Source organism: Urocitellus parryii, chromosome 8 (genome assembly GCF_045843805.1).
Source record: "Urocitellus parryii isolate mUroPar1 chromosome 8, mUroPar1.hap1, whole genome shotgun sequence".
Taxonomy (NCBI): domain Eukaryota; kingdom Metazoa; phylum Chordata; class Mammalia; order Rodentia; family Sciuridae; genus Urocitellus; species Urocitellus parryii.
The window spans coordinates 48,471,706-48,493,131 of record NC_135538.1 but is presented as its reverse complement, the minus strand read 5'-3'; the positions used below and the strand labels follow the sequence as shown (position 1 = coordinate 48,493,131).

The 21,426-nt window shown below is 35.8% G+C and overlaps 1 long non-coding RNA gene across 1 annotated transcript in view; it reads left to right on the top strand.

Moving 5' to 3' along the window:
• The window catches only part of LOC113187325 (uncharacterized), a 132,906-nt gene that overhangs the window by 103,314 nt on the left and 8,166 nt on the right, over positions 1-21,426 (top strand). The window contains exons 2-4 of the long non-coding RNA XR_013344172.1: positions 12,510-12,636; positions 16,362-16,433; positions 18,751-18,792. This is a non-coding gene — a long non-coding RNA (uncharacterized LOC113187325). The remainder of the gene's footprint in view (positions 1-12,509; positions 12,637-16,361; positions 16,434-18,750; positions 18,793-21,426) is intronic.

The window sequence follows — 21,426 nt, the reverse complement described above, 5'->3', positions numbered from 1 at the left end:
AAAGGTGCTAACTGGCTAGGATGGAACATCAAATTTTCCAGCACTTCCATTCAATTCTCAACATCATAAGAATAGCTTATAGGTAAGCCTTAGGGACTTCTCCCTGAGTCCATTCCTGAGCCACAATTTCAGATGGACTCTCACCAAGACCTCTGAGGCTCCCTCTGCAAACTTTCTCCTATGTTGCTGTACATTGAGGAAGTACAATTACTGAGATAACATCTGACCAATGAGGTAATGGAGTAAGCTATGTAAGTATCAGCAGAATGAAGTTTCCAGGAAACCGTAAGTACAAAGACCTTAAAGTACAAAAATGTCTGGTGAATTTGAGAAGCTGCAATGTAGCCAATGTATAACTAGATTGAAGTGAACTAAGCATAACAGAAGATGCATTCAGGGACATATTGGTGCAGGTGTAGAGACTAAGAACCGTTATGCAGATCACGGCAAGGATTGGGCTTTTACTCTGAACAAAATGGCCAGTCATTGGAGGATTGCGAGGAGTGATATGATGAAATTCAAAATTTAAAAGGATCATTCTGACTGCTGTGTTGAAAATTAACTCTAGGGGAACAAGAGCAGGGGAAAGGAGACAATGAGAAAGATATAAAAAATAAAGCAGTTGACAGATTGCTGTGGCATGAACAGGGCTTTATTAGGGTTTAAATACTAGGTGTCCTTCAAAGCTCATGTGTGAGACAATGAAATAAGATCTAGAGATGAAATGATTGGGCTATGAAAGCCTTAACCCAATCAGTGAATTAATCCCCTGATAGGGACTGAGTAGTAACTGAAGGCAGGTAAGGTGTAGCTGAAGAAGGTGGGTGACTGGAGGCATTTCTTGGGGTATACATTTTGTTCTTCATGAGCCAAGCTCTCTTTCTCTTTCTGCTTCCTGAAAGCAGTGATGTGATGTCCAGAGATACTTCCTTTCATCACACCCTGCTGGCATGAGGTTCTGCCTCATGTTGCTCCCGAGGAATGGGTCGGCTGTCTCTGGACTTAGATCTCTGAAACCGTGAGCCCCTCAAATACGCTTTTCCTCCTCTAATTGTTCTTGTTAGGTCTTTTAGTCACAACAGTGAAAAAGCTGAATGAAACAGTTATGAATGTCAGGGAAGATGGGAAGTGGTCAGAGGTTTTTTAAGATTGAGCCAACAAGTAATCTTTATGGATTAGATGTGGAGTATGAGAGGAGGAACTTTCTATCCTGAGCAGTTGGAAGGGTAGCCTTGTCATCTACTGACATGGGACAAAGTGCAGGAAAAGAATTAAGTGGAAAATTGGAATTCGTTGGGGGTCTTTACATCTATGATGCTTATTAAATCTAAGTGATGTGATATGTTGTATTTGAGTCTGGATCTCCAGGGTAAAGTTCAGGTAAGAATTATTGGCTCATTGATGGTGTTTAAAGTTGGAAGACTGGATTAAATTGTAAAAGGAGTAAAATAGAAAAGAGAAAAGACCCAGGGTCTGAGATTTATGGTACTTAAATCAAGTGGCTAAGGATATGAGAGGAATACTAGTGAGGAAGTGAGGAAGGTGGAAAGTTTCAGGGTTGGTCCCCTGAAAGCCAGTGCAAACCAAGAGAGTTTCAGGAAAAATGAAGTAATTGGGTCAAATGCCAATAGGTCAAATTGGATGAGGGAAGAGAATTGGCCATATAGGCACCAAGTGAGACTACTGGTGACCTTGAAAGAGAAAGCTGAAAAGAGGAACTGGAGCTTGACTCCTAATGTCTGTTTAAATCCTCCAGGAGAAAGCTGGGGGAAAAAGGGTCTAGTGACCACATGGTGGCCTTTGATAAGAGCACAGGTGGTTCATATGGAATAAGGGGGAGGTGCAGAAAATGTGGCCTAAAGGGTTGGGGCCACATGGCTCAGTTGGTGTACTCTGGACACCTTTTCCTTTATTTTTAATGAAACAAGAAGTAAGATGATAAGCTTAGGAAGGCAGTAGGGAGATAAGTGAAGGTTTGAGAAGAGAGGGTGGTGATGTACTAGGGAAATAGCAGCACTAAGGACCACTTGAGGTTCGAAATCACAAATTCAAAGAACCATCAGCATGGTTGTGTTTTTCTCTGGAAACGTGGGGCTACAAAGAAGCAGGCTTGGCTAGCATCAACTGAGAATTGGGCTGAGTTATTGATGGAGGCGAGACTGTAAGCAAGGGAATAATTTCAATGAAGGAGCACACACTTAAGCTGGTAGGAGGGAAGCAAAGATATGAGAAAATAGAGGGTCAGTGAGAAGGTGGAGTGATGGATGTATTGCCAGTCCCCGTGAATTTCTAGGACTGGTGCAGGATAGAAAGACAAGTGACAGCTGAAGATGCAATACTTGAAACTGGGAGTTTGAAGGGGCTACAGCTATTGGTAATGTTAAGATTTATATGACAACCTTAAGAGTAGTGTAGAAAGGTGAAAAAAAATTCCTTCTGTAAAGGCATTCCTTGATTTCATCTCTCCTCCCTTCTTGCTTTTTGAGTTTTAAAATAACTTTCTCCACACTTCTTTATGACTCTATATTCTACTTTGCATGTATTATTGCTGAGGTATGTTTTGGAGAATAAGTGTCTTGACCTCTGTGAAGGTGTCAGAGTTACCTTCATGCTCTTTGGTATCTAATAGTACTCTGACTATGTGACTCTCCGAAATAAGAGAACAATATGTTTATTAAATGAACATGTATATTTTATTCATGTTATTAAATAAACATGTACATAATTATGTAAATAATAATAACAACAGTGGTAAGTAACATTGTCTTTGTTCTAAGAATTCTCCCTATCAGTTCATATAATATCAATATTTTTTGCATTAGTCACTACTCTCCTGGGATGGCTCTTTCAAGGTCACTAAAAACATCTATCTTGTAGATTATTTATACTTGAACTAAATATACAGAAACCATGAAATGAGGATGGCTTAAGTGATTCATGGTGGATTTAGTTGGTGGGTGTGTCTTCCAACAGAAACAAGTTAAGGTTATAGCATGGGGTAAGGACCAGTAAACTTCTGTAAAAGGCCATTTAGCAAATATTTTAGGATTTTTTGCCATTTGGACTATGTTGCAATTTCTCCATTCTTTTATTATAGTGTGAAATTATCCACATACAATACATAAACTAGTGTGGCTGTTATCAAACTTTAAGGATATTTAATTTGGATTTCATATAGTTTTTACATGTCAAAGTATACTGTTCCTTTCTAAAATTTTTCAACCATTTGAAAGAATAAAAATCATTTTCAGTCATGGGTCAGATAAAACTAGTGGCAGGGAGCTGGCCCAGAGGTTGTAGTTGGCTGACTTCTATGACAGGAAAAGTCTTTGTGATCATGGCTGTGGCCTCAGTTTTCAATGTCGATGAAAACTCAAGATGAAAATCATTCTTGCTGTTATGCTTCTTGTTTGGGATTTGTCAGAACAAATTAACTAACACTAGCTTATTGGCATGGCATGATAATAAGTATTCTGTATGATTATAATCTACAGGTAACTCATGCTGTACTTTAAGATAAGGGTAACCTTCTGACTAGCCATTAAAGGGGACAAAAGCCTCTTTTTGTATGAGTACATATTCCATTTAGGTAAATTAACCCATGTTCTGCTATAGGCAGCTAAGTCTCCAAAAGCTGTGAGGATAGACAGAAAAAAAAATCAGGTTTCAGTGAAAAGTTCCCAGGTGAAATACACTAGATTACCTCAGTACAACATTTTCAAGTTTCTTTTTTCAAGCTTGCACTTTATAAAATAAGACTATCTCTTGGATCTAATGGACACAAATAAGCGTTTTTTTCCAAGCACATGCATTTGTTCCTACTTGAACCACATAACTCCCTTTGGATGAAGTCTTCCTTTTTCCCTGTATTCTGCTTGTGTAAGGAAATAGTGAAACGGGATGCTGCTCAGCATAAGATGAGCCTAGACACTGTTGGGGGGCATCATGATCTTCTGGCTGCATTAGGACAAATCTCCAGTTACAGAGCCGCAATATGAGGCGATTGGTGCATTTGGCAAAGAATGAACGTCAATGTGACTTTTTGGTTTTGCCCTTTCCCCAGTTTGACTTTCCTTTACATCAATGGGAAGCCTATATTCAGAGTGTTTGGGGTGTTATTTGTGCTGTTTTAAAAACCACGCTGAAAGATATAATGAAATACAATTGTAGTTATACAGCTGAAGGTCTCAATTATTTGCAAAATAATTTCCAGCCAAAATAAAGATGATATATTATCTAAGTTTTTTTTCTTTTAATTCTTGATTTAACCCTTTTTCAAAATTCTGTAACTTATGGATGGCTCCTCTGGCTTATAGTATTAATAGAGCATTTTTAAAACAGCTTTATTGAGATACAATTCATGTACCTTTCAATTCAACCATTTAAAGTGTACAATTAAATGTTTTTTTTATATATTCATACAGTTGTACAACCAATGCCATACCAATTTAAGAAAATTTTCATCACCTCAAAAAGAAACTCCCAAGTCACTAACACTCACGTGACGACCAGTGAAAGAAGACACATTAAAAATAAAAAAGACCACATACTGTATGACTGTATTTATAAGAAATGCCCAGAATAGACAGATATTTCCATAGAGCATTGACTGTCAGTGATGGATAAGAAATAAACAGGACTAGAAAAAGGATAAAATGAATCCTGTTTCTTTTACGTCTTTGCAATATGAAATACACTGCTGCTTTTAAAAGCAGTTATACAAATAGCAATAGTAATTATAACAATAAAAAGTTTATATAAATGCAAATCTCAAGTTTTTTTTTTCTTTTAGGTGTTGCAACTTTATCATTTCTATCTGCTGAATAAATAGATACATTCCTGGGTTATGATCTTGTTACACAAAACATTTCCTAGGCAAAGAAAGGTGGTGAACAGTTCCTGATAAGGGAATTCATTCTAAACTGCCCCATGCTTGAGTACACTTGTGGAAATTTCATTGACTTCAGGAAAAGTCATATGCAGATATTATTCAAGGATGTTTTAGAAGGTTAGTTCCAGAGGTTTATTCTCATATCTCTTCTTGGGCAAAAATGCTCCCATTAAAGGTTGCCTATGCTAGGTTATAGTTGTAATTACAAAGGAACAAAAAGATGACCATTTTTTTTTACTCTGCTCTTTTAAAATTTATTTAAAAATTCTCCAAACATGAAAAGGTCACCCTAATTATCATTGATGAGAGTATTTCTTACCTTTGGGGAAGTCACCTGGGATGGGATTTGAGGAGGACAGGTCAATGGGAAAAACAATAGATGATTAAACACAGCCACCCATGACTGACAGCTGCTTCTTGACATTTGGGTTAAATTATGAGGAAAGGAGACCTAAAAGGGGCAAAGAAGCAGGTTTACATGGGCTCTTCTAGTATTCTTATGAGATTTATATAGCTCCATAAATGAACACCATGCTGTAATAAAAAAAATGTCAAAATCAATAGAAATTCTTGCTGTTCCATTTTTCTTCTTCTTGAATTTGAATGTAAGCAATTTAAAGCATTATTCTTTTTCTTATTACTATTACTACTTTATCTATATTAAGGGTTAGATTTTCTGTATAATTTTACCTGCAAATTTAAGTCTTACAAATTCAAGTAAAAAAAATAAACCCCCCAATTCCCCTCAAATAAACAGTAAAATACAGCAAAATAAAATAAACGTCAAGGGGAATTTAGAAAATTTGGAGCAATCAATACAAGGCTTTTTAAAAAATATTCACTTAAGATGTGGATATTTTCATGTTCTTTTAAAAATCAGTGAGGGAACACAAACTCTTATAACAAATCTCCAAGGTTTTAATTGTTGGTCAGCTATATTCAAATCACTGCATACCAATTTCAAGGGGCAAGCTGGGGGCTGATGACAGGCGGGGTGGGAGAAAGCACAGAGTTGAGGTAGCGATTAAACAGACAGGCAATGATAAGAATGTCTGAGTTATTTACATTTAAAAAGACGATGTCTAGGGGAGCATACTTTTTTTTTCCCTTTGCATAAAATTTCATGCACACATGCAGTTCTCAAAAGATTCATTTTGAAAACCAGATGGAAATGTGTTCTCCACAGCACAAGACTGAATGTAGCTAACTAGCTCAGTTTATCAGTAAGTCCCCATTCAGGAAAATTCCTATTAACCACTCCAAGAAGAATAATTTCTATTTTTTTTCCATTCTGTTTCTACTCTACTACATCTATTCCACATAGAAAAACAGGTAGTTCCTATAGGATTGGTAATCAATATCAGACAAACTTTGATGGCAAGAAATAATCTCTCTCTTTAATTGACTATTAGACAAAGAAATCTCGAGCTATTTAAGAAAGGTAAAACTTCAGGATTATTCCGAAGTTTTATTCTATTTCTTTAAAAGAAAAATCAGCACCTAAGTCAATATTTAATGTATCTGTTTGTATTTATCTGCATTGACTTGAAAGGAACAATGCATTTCTGTTTGCACAATGGAAAGCAAGAATGTAAATGTAATAATATTTAAATGTGAAACTACACCTTCAGAAAATACCCTATAATTTATGCTTGTTCTTAACATGGTACAAGAGAAATAAAGAGCAGCAAATTGTACCCTGGGTTTCTGCAATGGAAGCATAATTTCAACATTAACTGTATAACCTGTTCTTTCTATTTAGGAGAAAATAGGTGGAATCTGTGCTTTATGTGTTATACAAGTTTCTAAATGTAGACTATGTGGTGAGGGTGTATTACAAAGCTGTCCCAGATTTTTGTTGCAATTGCAGTGAGATCTAAATGATAAAACACTAAATAAGGATGTTCTCTATTCTGGACAGCTTGCACCTATTAGTTCCTGAAGCCTGTCCTCATTTTATTGCTTTCTGAAAACCTCCTCATTAGGGTTGGGACATAACTCAGTATGACAGGATTTACCTTGAAGGGTTGGGGTAGAATGGGAATAGTAGACATGTTTCTTGCAGTGGCCTGATGGAAGGGAGAGGGCAGTCTTTCGAGAGTTGGGAGAGTTTGGATGAGCTGGCTCCAAGCTGTTTGCTGATTCCTTCAATGAGTGTTTACTGAGAAATTATTATGTAGAGACAGTAGGGCAGGACTTATAACATCAGAGTGAGCCCTGATCCCTCGCCTCAGATAGCTTAGGAGCAGCTAGGAAGGGTTCCTACACAAAAGAGGAAAGGCAAGAGATTTAAATGAAGAATAATAAAAAGGATCAAAGCAGAAGTATATGGTATTGGAACTAGGCAAGAATATAGGAAGGAGGCCAAGCCAGCCTGGGAGGGCTGCCCAGAGAAGTGTGATCTGAGACCTGAGAAGAGTGGGAGTTGGGTAGGATAGAGGTGTGTGTGTGTGTTTACGGGTGGAAGGGGGGGGGCGTTGTTAAAGTATTTCAGAAAGAGGGAAAGAAAACATGGAAAGAAAGGTGTGGGAAGGAGGGAGTTATACAAGGCGAGTGATGTGTGGTGGGACGTGGAGAGATGAGGCGACAGAAACAGAGGCCCGCTTAGGAAGGGCTATACTTGGCCAGGTGAAGCCTGCTTCACTTGTTCCTGAGGGTGATGGAATACTACGCTGCAGGACCCCGGTGCTGATACAGGTCAGCTGTTGGCAGCTAAGGATGTTAAGAAAGGCTTAGCTGGGATGTTGCCAGCAAAACCTGGACAGCAATGGGCCAGCATCACAGAACCTTTCACAGATAAGAGAGGGCTTTGAATCAAGGCTGATTCAGGAGGTAGACTCCCTTCACCAACCAGAGGTAAGAGGACCCAGACATCTTCCGGGGAAGAAGAATACAGGCCTTAAGAGGTCATCCAGATCCACTTAATAAAATATCTCAGGATCAGACTTGTGCTGGTTGCACAGCTGATTGTTACTGAGTCTTCTGAGAGTTGAACTATTCAATTATTTCTGACGATATTCTCCTGCCTTCCATATGGTAAATGGAATATTTAAAGTTTATTCAGTACAATTATTTTCAAAAAAGTTCTAAAGTATGATATTTTTGAAGGCAGGAAATATTACATTCTCTCTCTTCCCTTTTGAATGAGCCTTCAGAGATCTGATTTCAATTTGTATGCCTTTGAAGATAATCTGACCTGCTTATTCACAATTCAGCATTAAAACTAAAGTAGGGCGCCTTTAGCGGTAGACAGAGCCTTTAGGAACTATAAAAACTGAGAAGTAATAAAATCATAAAACCTTGAATTATCATTAGACTAACAGTGCAATCTGTAAATATGGGTTTCAGGTCAATGGGCTGGTGGGACCCAAGGAGGCCATGCATTTTTGTTTTGTTAAGTAAGAAAGTAGCCTCCTAAGCTTGGCAAAGTCCTTAGTAACAGTAAATTTTCAGCATGAAAATCAGAGTTGAGATATTATTTAATTTTTGAATTCAGAGTCAGAAAAATATTTTTGTTTATGGACAATCGTTTCCTCAAATAACCTATTACATCTTTGTCCCAGTGGTCTCATTGAAAGTATCTCAGTGTTTCATTTTATTTTACTGCATCCTTTAGTGAGTTGCACGACTGGCGCAGTGATATGTCTTATAGTCCCTTAATTAAAATAACTAATTTAAAATAGGTTATACTTTGTGAAGTGTATCAGTGTAGTCCTAAATTGGTAGAACTATTTCTTGGAATAATAGTCCTGTCTAACAGAGGTCTACCAAGAAAATTTGAAAAGTTGCCCTAAAAGAAATGAAGAGTTCCTTTGAAAGGCCCCAGAAGCTTTCTGGTCAGCTTTTAAATAGCTTGACAACAATAAAATTCTTTTCTCCCTGGAGCAGTAAACATCAGATTCCTTGTTTTCCATTTCTATTTTCTAATCTCCTGTGGCCACTTGGAAAAATCTCACCGCTGCCAGAAAATCTCACCGCTGTTAGGAATGGAAGGGGAGTGGAAAATCAAAGTCATGGGAGGTAAGCTTTCAACTCTGTAGTAAAAAAAAAAAAAAAAAAAAAGAAGAAGAAGGAAAAAATACTGTCACTACCTTCTTTCTTCCACTTTCCTTATCCATGGCCTAGTGTGAAGTCCCCCAGGGAACACCACAGTATGTTTTAGTTTCTCTCAGTCTGGCAAGGCCTCTGGGAAAACACTGAATTGTTTATTTCATATAGGCCCTTTGCTGCTTCCAACCCCCAGGAAATAAGCATGACAATTAGCATCCTTGCTGAAGACATTGGGAGATGGCAGGAAATTAGAACACCTTTCACCAAAAAAAAAAAAAAAAAAAAAGCAAGGTGCTGATGAGTCTTGGCTGTTGGGAAATTAATACCAAATGGGATTTTTGAACACTTTAAAAGAGTGATTTTAGATAGGAGTTTAGATTTGGTATGATATAATCTTTATTGTAAAAACTTAAGCAACATATTTAGCAAATGTGTATAAATGTGAGATATATTATATCTATATCTATAGATATAGATATAATATATCTCAATGTTTTGAAACCCATAAGTTTGATATGTGAAGAAATAATTCTTTCTAAAGTCAGTTACATATTTTTTAAGACATCTCATCTCCTTGTTCATTTTGAAGGCTAACTTTCAAAATTGTGATCTGCAGCCACTGGCATTTTCGAACCCACTGTTCCTTTCTCAGCAATCTCTGAGTTGAATCCTGCATTCCTGCCATATGCCAGGGGTTAGGGCATTAATATGTAAAAGAAGCTGGTATCCAGAGAATTGACTTTATAATTGGAGAACACCAAAATAAACCTAACACTTCTCAAACAATGCTATACCACAGCATCCTTGTTCTCTAGGCTATTAGGCCACGTCCAATTTTCTGGGTCTATCAGAGGATACAGCTGCCTCCATGTGCCAGGGAAGCTTTAATTATGGTGACTTTTTCTCCCACTGGAAAGCCTCTTCCTGTGGTTTGAAAATCTGAATTATTCAAGCCCATGTTAATATACCACACTGAACGCTCTGTTTGGCCCACTGAGGTGCATTTGGAACTATTTTCTTTCAACAGATTTTATTTTTTTTCCCTCTCTCTCTCTCTCTCCTTTTTTCCTTATCCTTTCCATTTGTCTTTTGTTCTGCTATTAAAAACAGGAACCAAAGAACATTTAACACAGAGAGATTCATGGATTTTAGTACAGCTCATTTCTGATAGAAATTATGTAAAATCTATGCAAAGTAATCTCTCAACTAAAGTTCTTCAAGTATAAACCTCTTTTCCCTCAACTCTTTCCATAAGAGGTGATATCATTTATAATACTTTGGTAAGCAGTCTAGGACTTTTAAATATGTTTCCTCTAAATCTAAACTACAAATATGATTTTCTTTCTAAAATAAAATCGATAGGCGAAAACTTGATCTTTCCTACTTCAGTTACAAAGAGCTAAAAAATATACGTTTGAATACTGGCTTTAAAAATGACTTTTATCATTTCTAAATTGAATGTCATTTAAATAGCAAATTCTAGAGTTCAGTCTTTGTTAGTTCCTTAGGCATTTGTTTAATATATCAATTTTAGTTCTCCTTTATTCCAATTTCTAGTCTACATTTTTAGCTGTCATTGTGATTTCTGTGTAAAGAAAATCAGTGTCAAGATAATATGGAAAAAAAAAACTTTAAAAAATATTGAACACTATTAGCAATCTTTTGACATTGATTATGATAACTTTATAATAAATAATTTTATTCTAGAGATAAAAAAAAAAAAAGATAATATGGCATTAGTGGGTAAGAGTCGCCATTGTTTCTGGGCTTGGTTTGTCATTTATCATCTGCAAAGCCTTTCAGAGGCTTAATTCTTACATATAAAATAGGAGTAACAGTACAAACAGTATCAAAAGATTGTGAAAATCAAATAGGAGTATATTTAATAATTTTTTCAAGATTATCAATAGAAATTAAAATATTTTGCTATCATTTTGCATGTCATAAAATAAACACTATCTTTAGTTAATACTTGAATTTACTCAGTTGAATAAAAAGTTTTGGAAATAGTGAATTTATAATGCAGAGAATGGAATTCTTTTTCTTTCCTACAAATTGAATTTGTTCTTTTAAGAGAAAGAAAAAGAAGAAAAATATATTCCTGGAAAATTCCTAAAGAGATGTATAAATTCCCTAGTTAACAAGCCAGAGCATTTGTGAATGTTATTGTTTGTGATGAGAAATGCTATAAGAAACTGTCTCTGGATATCAAAAAGTGATATATCTGCAAAAAGAACCCTGTGAAACTTTCCCAGAAGTAGGTGGGTTATTCAGGCCAAAAATACAGACAGGAAGAACTTATTTATAATAATACTGCATATATCTCTGGGTGAAAAATTGATGGACTCAGCCAAGCCTGCCTCTACGTAGGTTGCAGGTCTAATCACTGGATGTTAATTACAGCTCTGATTTGTTATTGACCAGGAATCTAGTCTTAAACATCAAGCATCAAGGAAAAAGAAAGCAGAAAAAAAAAAAAAAAGAGAAAACTTCTAAACTCTCCTTTAAAGGTGACAATAAATGTGTGGTCATACACCATTAGTTAGAAAATGTTCAGCTACTTTACAGAAGAAACTTAAAACTCATTTTGAAGTATTACAAAGCTTAATATTAACCTATATTGGCTTCATTTTTCCAAATTGAGCAATCCATTCTTCATTGAAAAACCCACTCATAATGTACGGACCTGAAGACTTTCAACCACACTAAACCATTGTTTTACATAGAGTCTATTTTCAGTGCTTATTTAAAAATTATCTCTTTTTTAAAATGTTTTTTTTTCCTTTTAGTGTATTTTCTTTTCCTTCTTTCTTTCCTCCTTCTCTTCCTCTTCCTCCTCCTCTTCCTTCTTCTTCTTCTTTTTTTTTTTTTTTAAAGAAACCAGTTGTGAGGGCTTTCTTTCTCAAATAATCGTGTTGAAAATTGAGAAGCAAGTCCCAGCCGGGAGAACTAGTCTTAGTCACAACTTGGCACCAGACAGCCCTGCACTTGCTCTCTGCTGTGCATCACTTCCAGAACAATCCAAAGGGTGTGGAATCTTCTAGACCCTAAAAATTTGGGCCTATAACTACAGAACACATGGAAAAGAAGAGCAAAACCCTCATTTAATATGAATATTGCAAATATTTATGTTTTCCACAAAAGTTTATGGAAAATAAAATTGCAACATAAGAGTATTCAACCAGAATAGACTTATAGAGGTAAAGAGTAAATTTCCAAACTTCTCTTTCTGAGGTAAACAACATTCACATATGTATAGTCATGCACCACATAATGTTGTTTCCCTTAATTATGGCTACATGTATGATGGTGGTCCCCTAAGACTATAATGGAGCTGGAAATTACTATCACCTGGTGACACTGTGACTATCATAATGGTGGAGTGCAACATATCATTCACATTTTTGTAGTGATGCCAGTATAAACAAGCTTATTGCAGTTAGGCATTGCAATAAGGTGCTATAAAAGTATAGCACCTAAAATTATATACAGTACATAATACTAGATAATGATAACAACTATAGTGTTGATGTATGTATTTACCATACTGTAATTTTAATCATTTCAGAATGTAGGCTTCCTTTTACTACAAAACCATGTGCCATGTTATACCAGCAGCAGCCTCAAAGGTCTTGTGCTTGCTGTGTTTCTTGTCTGCATTAAGAGGGTGATGAGGAGCGACTGACCTAATACAGGTAGGTGTAGTACACTCCATAATGTTTACACATTGACAAATTAGTCTCACGATGCACTTCTCAGAATGTATATCTGTCATCAAGTGACACTATGATAGTATTTACATGTGTATATACAGTTCAAGGTATATAGCTCAGAGTAGATATCTGTATGTATAGTTATATGCTCTGAGTATATAGCTTCAAATTTAAAAAAGGAGATTACTAAATTTAATAAAATTAAATTAGGAGGAAAAAGAGAAAATACCCAAACTAAAATCCAAATTGTTCTTAAGATCATTCTTATTTAATATGATCAGTTCTCTAAAGCACTATTACATACACAAAATGTTTTCACGCAAATAGTTTTCAAAGATTGACTTTGAAATATTTGAATTTTAGATCACACTTTTAAGTATTTACCCAAATGAATTGATATTAAAATCTCAAATAGATATTAGCACTCCATTATTAACTGCAGCACTATTCATGATAGGCAATATGCAGAAACCACCTAACAGGTGATTGGGTAAATATAATGTAGTATAATCATCTATACAGTGAAATACTATTCAGCCTTTAAAAAGAAGGACATTCTATGATGTGTGACAACATGCATGAACCTTGAGGACATTATGCTAAGTGAAATAAATCAATCATAGAAAGATAAATACCACAATTTCACTAATGTATCTAAAATAGTCAAATTTCTAGAATAAAAGTGGAAAGATGGTTAACAGGAGCTAGGGAGTGAAGGAAATAGATTGTTACTAATTGATAGGCATAGTTTCACTCAAATAAGATAAATCACTTTAGAGATCTGATGTACATTTTACTTTAATCTACAATATGTACTATGCACTACAAAATTCTTTGAAAAAAAATAGATTTAATGTGTTAATATGTTAAAAGATTCGAATTGTTATTAGCCAAATATATCATATTATATTGATAAATTTGGTTTAATAAAATAGGCAAGTGTTATGATTTGGATATGAGGTATTCCCCAGAGCTCCTATGGAATATTGATGCAGATATATTCATAGGTAAATGATTAGATTATTAGAGCTGTGACATAATTAGTCCATCTGAGGGTTGAAAGAATTGGGTGGTAACTATAGGCAGGTGGAGTATGGCTGGAGAAGGTGGGTCACTGGGAACATGCCCTGGAAGGATGCATCTGCCCTGTGCCCCACCCCCACTTTCTGACCCCACCATGAAATGAGCAGGTTTTCTCCACCACACCCAGAGCAATGGACTCAGCCATCTATGGACTGAGACCTTTGAAACAAGGAGCCCCAAATAAACGTATCCTCCTCTACATTGTTCTTGTCAGGTATTTTGTTAACAACAACACAAAAGCTGACTAAAATAGCACGCTTATGTTCTACCATGAAGAAGTTTAATTTTCTTCCCAAGTAAATATATGAAATATTTTTCAACTTCCATTCTTCCCTCTTATGGACCAACCTTGAATTAACAAAGAATGACTTCCTAAATTCTTTTTTCCTCTAGTATACAATTTTGCCTTTTACATTTTCTTTTGATTTATTTTAATTTATATAAACACTAATTAAATTTATGAAAGAATCCAAAAAAATACAACACATTTTAAGTCTGTCTTTTTTAAAATTTTTTTTAAATTTCATGTAGACACAATATCTTTATTTTTACATTTATGTGGTGCTGAGGATCGAACCCAGTGCTTCATACATGCTAGGCAAGCATTCTACCAATGAGCCACAACCCCAGCCCCAAGTCTGTCTTAATATTTATTCTAAATAATAAATTTTTAAGGATAAAAGCTACTCTAATTTTTGTTTGCAAAATTAGATGTTGCTTACTTTTGTGGAACTGTTGTGATCTCAGTAACTTAGTAACATTCCAACATTAATGCTTTAAGAAGAAAAGTAAAAAAGAAAGAAAGAAAGAAAGAAAAATGAAGTGAAACACAGCAATTTCTGTGCATCTTCTGGATGACTGGAGCTGTGCTTGAAGGTTTTGGTTATAAATTAGAGTTATTAGCTTCCTTCTCTCATTTAAATAACATTTAACTTTTATTCATGTGTGTTTTAGATAATTTAAAAAATAAAGAGGAAAACAGAAAACAATTTTAAGCTTATTATCCAGAGATAAACATTATTAGCATTATGTATTAATGGAAAATTATAAAAAATATAATATAAAATTTTTAACATAACTGAGCATTGACTCTATACCTGTCTTTGCTCTTAATCCTTTGTGTATACTTAATCATTAGTGTACAAATCCTCATACTGTCTCCATTTTGAAAATGAAGAAATGAACACACAGAGATGTTTAGTAACTTGCTCAGGGTCAGGCCTCACATAGTGAGTAAGTTGAGAGGCTGGGGTTTGAATTTGGGCCTCTGAACTAAGTCAGAGACTGTGCTGGTAATGTAACCACAAACCTATTCCAAAAGAGCTTCCTCTGTGGGTATAATTGGGAGTAATTGATATACCATTTATAACCTTTGCAAAGCCATGTAAGGTCCTAGGAACCCCTTCTCATGTCATTAAGTAATTTCCTGCCACACACTTGAAATTTCAAGAAGAATTTTGATAAATCAGAAATCTTATAGGATGGCTGTTGCTAACAACATGATTCAGGAAGCCTACACAAAAAATTCTCTCTACTTCCAGACATGTATTCTAATCAAGCAAACATCACTCTCTTTAGACAACAGAAATTACCATGGCAGAACTGACCAATGATCTGATCAATCCAGTATCCTATTTCTGAAAATGTTCAATGTTGGCTATTTTAGCAGAAGACATAAAACCCCTCATAAAGCACCTAATTGTGTGCTACACTGCAGTAAGATGAAAATTTTCCCCTTTGCCCAAAGTCTCATCGACTCCCACCTAAAAGCTTCAGAAGGAACAGTCCTTGAAATCTTATCATACTGAAACTAGTAATGTGTGAAAATGTTATCTTAACACACACACACACACACACACACACACAACACATACTCACATGATGTACTATATAAATGTAAAGAAATAAGTTCTAGTAACTTTAGAAAGTCAGGAATTATTATAGATATCTCTATAAATACAGAATACATAGAATATACAGACATAATTAATCCATTAGAATTATGCAATAATTCTGTCAAGTATGTTAAGTAGCAATAAAACAGACAGGTAAACACTATTTGATAAAGCAATCCTTTCTTCCCCTAACAGTGTATTATTAAATGTGCTCTTCAGGAGAAGTAACCAAAGGGCAATTATTGAATGGCCAAATTCACTAGGTGTGTTTCTATACAGTATAAATCAGAAAATCAATACAATGACACATTTTACTCTGTTTCATATATATACTGAAAGTTCCACCAATCACTGGTATATTGTATTATATTTGGAATTGAGTATGGGTCTAAAAATATCACTAGTACGTTGGCATGGTAGCCAGGCAGACACCAACATTTTAGAGGGCTCCTAAAAATTCTCTGAAATCTTATCCTTATTAATAAAAAGGGCAAAGGAACATAAATGACTCATACTTTTCACTTCCTATTTTCTGTTACCCTTGCTCTTAGAGCCCAGAGCTGCCATGCAGAGACAGAGGACAGACAGACAGATACACTGACACAGATACAAAAATATAAGTTACAAGAGCCATAAGCTTTGTGAGTTTGAGTGATTGATTATCTGGGCAGATCACTAACAGTTTCATGGAGAAAGCATTTATACTATGTCTGTTCCGACTCCTTCCAGAATCTCCTGTCATTTTTTGTCTCCCAAATGACCAGGATGCAAGATGTAGTCAGCCCAAGGAACTGAATAAAGGTAAGTCAGTTCAACAATGATGGGACCATTGCTTCATAATCTCGGCATTTTTAAATTTTGTTTTACTTGATATAATCAGGTACTAAGTGTCTCTAATTGCCCCATAGCAAAGATCCCTAGGTCCCTAAGAAAGCAGACTGCTTTATGAACTTTGCATTCTGAATGCCTCACACAATTACTGCAACAGGAAAGACATCCAAGCCATTCTTTCTGGAAGAGTGCCTGATACACAGTAGGATGTCAATAAATGCTGGCTGGTGAAATATTTGAAAGAATTAACAAATACATTTAATCAGTGACTGTGTTTCTAAGCAATATTATATGTTGCAATCTGGAATATATAAATTTTTAAATCTATGACACAAGAGATATGATACCACATTGTAGTTTTTACACCAAATATACACCTGTCAAAGACAATTCAGTCACTGCTTTAAAAATTAATGCACATTGGATACTGATCAGTACTATATATAAATTTTTCCTTGGTAAGAACAGAGATGTTGCAGCTGTTTCCAAATCAACAACACGTACAGCCAATAATCCAAGAAACATGAGATATTATATGGCCTACGAAGGCAAATAACTCTGGATATTTGGGCTTTTTTTGGGGGGGGGTTACTGAGGATTGAACTCAGGGGCACTCAACCACTGAGCCACATCCACACCCCTATTTTGTATTTTATTTAGAGGTAGGGTCTCACTGAGTTGCTTAGTGCCTTGCTTTTGCTGAGGCTGGCTTTGAACTCTTGATCCTCCTGTCTCTGTCTCCCAAATGGCTGGGATTACAGGCTTGCACAACGGTGCCCAGCCTGGATATTTGCTTTTAATTTGAAGATACAAAATTTAAAGACATTCTAACAATTATCTTCCTCATATTATTACTTTAAAATGTCCTGACTTTGGAGGTAATTTACCAAATATTTTTACCTATTTTTAGCACCTTGTTCCCATCTGGGAAGGTGGCAGAGAAACCATTCCAAGTGGCGGTGGTCTTATAAACCTGAAGATGTGAATGGTTGATCCCATCACACTGCATTGCAGTTTGTTTCAGCTGAAGACTGTAATAATACTTCTTAGGTGTCTTCCTCAGAAGACTGTGAAAAACAGTGCTTTCCAGAACCACTCACACTTTGAATTTTTCATTGAAACATGTTCTACACGTACAAATTTCATACTTTGTAGTCATTACTAAAGTGATAGACAGAATTGAAATCAGAAAATTTAAACAAGGTAAATTTTACAAACTATCTTTCTAGGAGCTTTGTAATCCAAGTTCAACATTTTGGGTCCTGATACTCTTTGACCACAGTTCTTAATTAAGAACAAAATGTGGAATGTGTAACATAACAGTGAGTATGTACCTCTCATGAAAATGAAAAGTGATGTTTATTTTATAATAATGATTATAATAAGTTATGAGAAGTCAAAAAGGCTATCTCAAGTTATTATGTAATAATTCTTTCCTCAATAGTCACTGAAAAACAGCATAGTTATGAATAACATTTTTTGTAAGTTTCATACTTGTGTACTATTTCAAAATGATTAATAAATATAAAGATATTATGCTATGAGGTTTTAAAAATTTCTATCATAATTATTGTAATTACATTTTAAGAATCTAGTTAACAAGCTAAAAGCCGTGTTTTGAAAGATATTAAATACATCATGAATCAGCTTCTTTACAAGTGTACACTTTAATAATAAATGCATTGGCTATTGCTCTCAGGAGTGCAGAAAGAAGACAAAGGATTCGATCTATGGTTTTTGTTTTTTTTGTTTTTTTTTTTTTTGGATCTTCAGAATAATCAGTAGTTGGCCAGATTTAAGTGGAGAATTCAGACCTTCTTTAAATATATCATGGGGGAAAAAAAAACCCTAAGAAGATGAAGTCCCATTCTGAAATCTTTTCTATTAATTATGCCCTTCTGATCAAGATCAGACTAAAACTGGACTACTGACAGGAGATCACACAGAAAGAGATAATGCCAAAAGGGATTTCATTTCCTTCAAGGTTGTTCAATTCAGTCTCCTGTTTCTCACCAGCCTTGTCCTAGGAGAATTCACACTACTACGAATGCTTTTTTTTTCAAAGTGATTTGAATACCAGATGGTCTATCACAGTGGCTACTAAATTTTTCTTTTGAAACATAGGCTCATTGGGAATGCACTTTTTATTTCTAAAATTATAACCTAACAATTACTAGGTAACATTTGTGTTAGTACTGTCACATCTGCCTAAAAATTCAAAAAAAAACAAAAAAAAGGAGATAGTTTTAAGTGTAACAGTGTGACTTTTTTTTTTTTTTAAATCCAGAAACCATCAACCCTCATGGATGAAAACTGGAAAATACATGCTGTAAGTAATCTATTATATAAGAAAAAGAAACTCTACTGATTACACTATCAAGGAAAAATATTGGAAATGGGCTGTGGATCTAACGGTGCCCAATCCTAGGGTGTTAACCCTGCTCAGTTTCTTTCTAGGAAAATTCCCAAATATCTTCTGTCACAGGGGCTCTCATCCTCAAGCCCTCACTGAGGCTAACAAGTTTTCTTCGGAGATAAAAGAAGTTCAACATAGCTGGGTTCAGTCCACCTGTTCTGCCGCTCAGAACCGCAGTGCAACTACTAGTTGAAGAACGTGTGATTTCAGAGATAGCTGCTTTGGAGCAAGCAGCAGGCTGATGAAAACAGCCTTATAACCATGTGCATTTTATGCAAGGTAGCCAGCCAGTCTCTGAAGAGAGTTTTTGTTTTGTATTCATCTGGCACTAAGGCATCAAGCTTCAGAATGTGAAAAGTAACTACACTGAGCATTTATGCATTATGCAAGTAATTAGTGGATTTAATTGAAAGAACAGGGAAGAAAGTCTAGCCAATCATAATTTGACAAACATTTTAAGGCCTGCTATTGGGAAAGCACTGAACCTCAGGTGTAGTCTACTTCCCCATTTTATAGAGTACTCAATTTATAGAGGAAAAAAAAGGCAACACCATGGATATGGTGGAAACTGATTTCTTCAAGGCATTAGGGAGCTCCTTGTAATGTCCTTTTGGATAGGATGAAGAGAGGTAAGCTAGGGAGATTGATTGGAGTGTCTGATAAATGGATAGTGTCACCAGGAAGGGTATCCTTTATGCCAGCCCTTGGGGCTTGGAGTTCAGCTCTTATCCCACCTTTGTCATCAGCACATTAAGTGAAATCTTTGAAAAGAGCCTCTTGATCTAGTTGAAAACTCTTCTGTTTTGAGTCTGAAATTCTGCTTGACACAAGCCCAAGGTTTAACTTCTCTATGTTTCTATCTTCTCACATGTGATGAGAGAATACCAGTACTGTTATAGCTACTCTGAGGTTGAAAGAAGATAAACGTTAGCACTAAGGACATGCCTAGCACTAAGTACATCCATGGTGTGTTCTAAAGAACAACTCTGCATGGGGTATAGACAGTAAAGTTAGCTAACATGGTCTGTAGCAAGATGAGAGTTTAAAATGATCATACATATTGGAATGAGGAATGTAGTAAACAGCATTTGAAACAAAGAGTGGTTGTTTAGTTATTTTTTAAGTTTCATGAGGACCAGTGTGTTTTTTCTTGTTTTTCAGCAAATCTATTAAAGACCTTGACAGATAATGCTGTCTTAGTCCCTTTTTCACTCTTACAGTTCTTGGGCCTGGGAAGTTCAAGATCAAGTCACCAGCATCTGGCATGGGCCTTTGCTCTGTTCCTCACATGGCAGAAGGTGGTATTGTATTCTCATATAGCAGGGAAGCAAAAGAGGGAGAACCCACTTTTGCAAACCCTTTTATATAGGCATTAATCTATTTAAGAGGGAGGAGACTACATGATCCAAATATCTCCCAAAGGGCTCCATCTCCTAACACCATTGCTCATTTGAGAATGAAGTTCCCTCAAGTTGTTCATGGTTTTGTGGGAAAGAGACGCATACGAGAACAATCACAACACAGCTAAGATAGGCACACAGTGTATGGAGACTCTCAGAGCCCTCAGAAGAGGCACTTAGTTAAGTTCTGCATAAGAGAGGTAGAGTGTCATCTTTGATGTACATAGGAAGTAGATTGATGGAGCGAGGGAACAATAGGAATTTCTAGAAGAAGACACTGGATAGGATTCAAAGGCAAGAAAGACTATCAAGTTTTAACATAGAAGCCAGTTTTCTATCTACAGATGAGAGATTTAAGATAGAAAGTGGTTTTCCATGAGATAAGAGATGTAACCTGGAAAAAGTCCTGAAGAATCACATATTCTTACAAACCAAAGAGTTTGAAAAATATTCAGTAGGTCAAAGGGAGTCACTGAACGCTCTTTCTCAGAGAACAATTGAATTTTGTTTGAGAAATCTTACTCTAGCCACAGAGAAGACATGTATTGTCCATAAAGACCATCCAGGGAATCATTTTAGTAAAACAGGCAGGAAAGGATGAGGAGCTAAGCTAAGGTGGTTTATGGGACAACTGAATTCTGAAAGTTTGGAGAATGACCTGAAATGGTGATATGTATCTGTGAACTTCAAGAATATGGATGGTAACACATAACAACTATATGACCACTCAGTAAGTATGTGTATTATCTGAAAAGCTGATGGATGTTATCTTGAAAAACATGAACTGTAGCCTTAAAATGGTCAACATGCAAAGAAGCCTGAAGGAAGCAGCTCAGAGTCAGGAGGAAAGAAAGAGGAAGAATTTTTATGACCTTCAAAGAGAAAAGGGCCTCAACAAGCCAACAGGTCAAATGATGCAGAAAGACTAAGCATATTCAGGACTCCATGCCCAGATCATTACTAATCCCATAGAAGCGTGTTTTAGTAGAATTTAGATCAAAGGAGATGGCAGACTGTGGGGCTTTCTTGAGTGAATTAGAAATGAGAAAGCATGACCAGAAAGGAAAGACATCTCTTAGAAGCATGACACAAAACCTGGGAGAGATTTTAAATAGTTGGGAAAAGCTAGGTGTGAATATTCATTCAG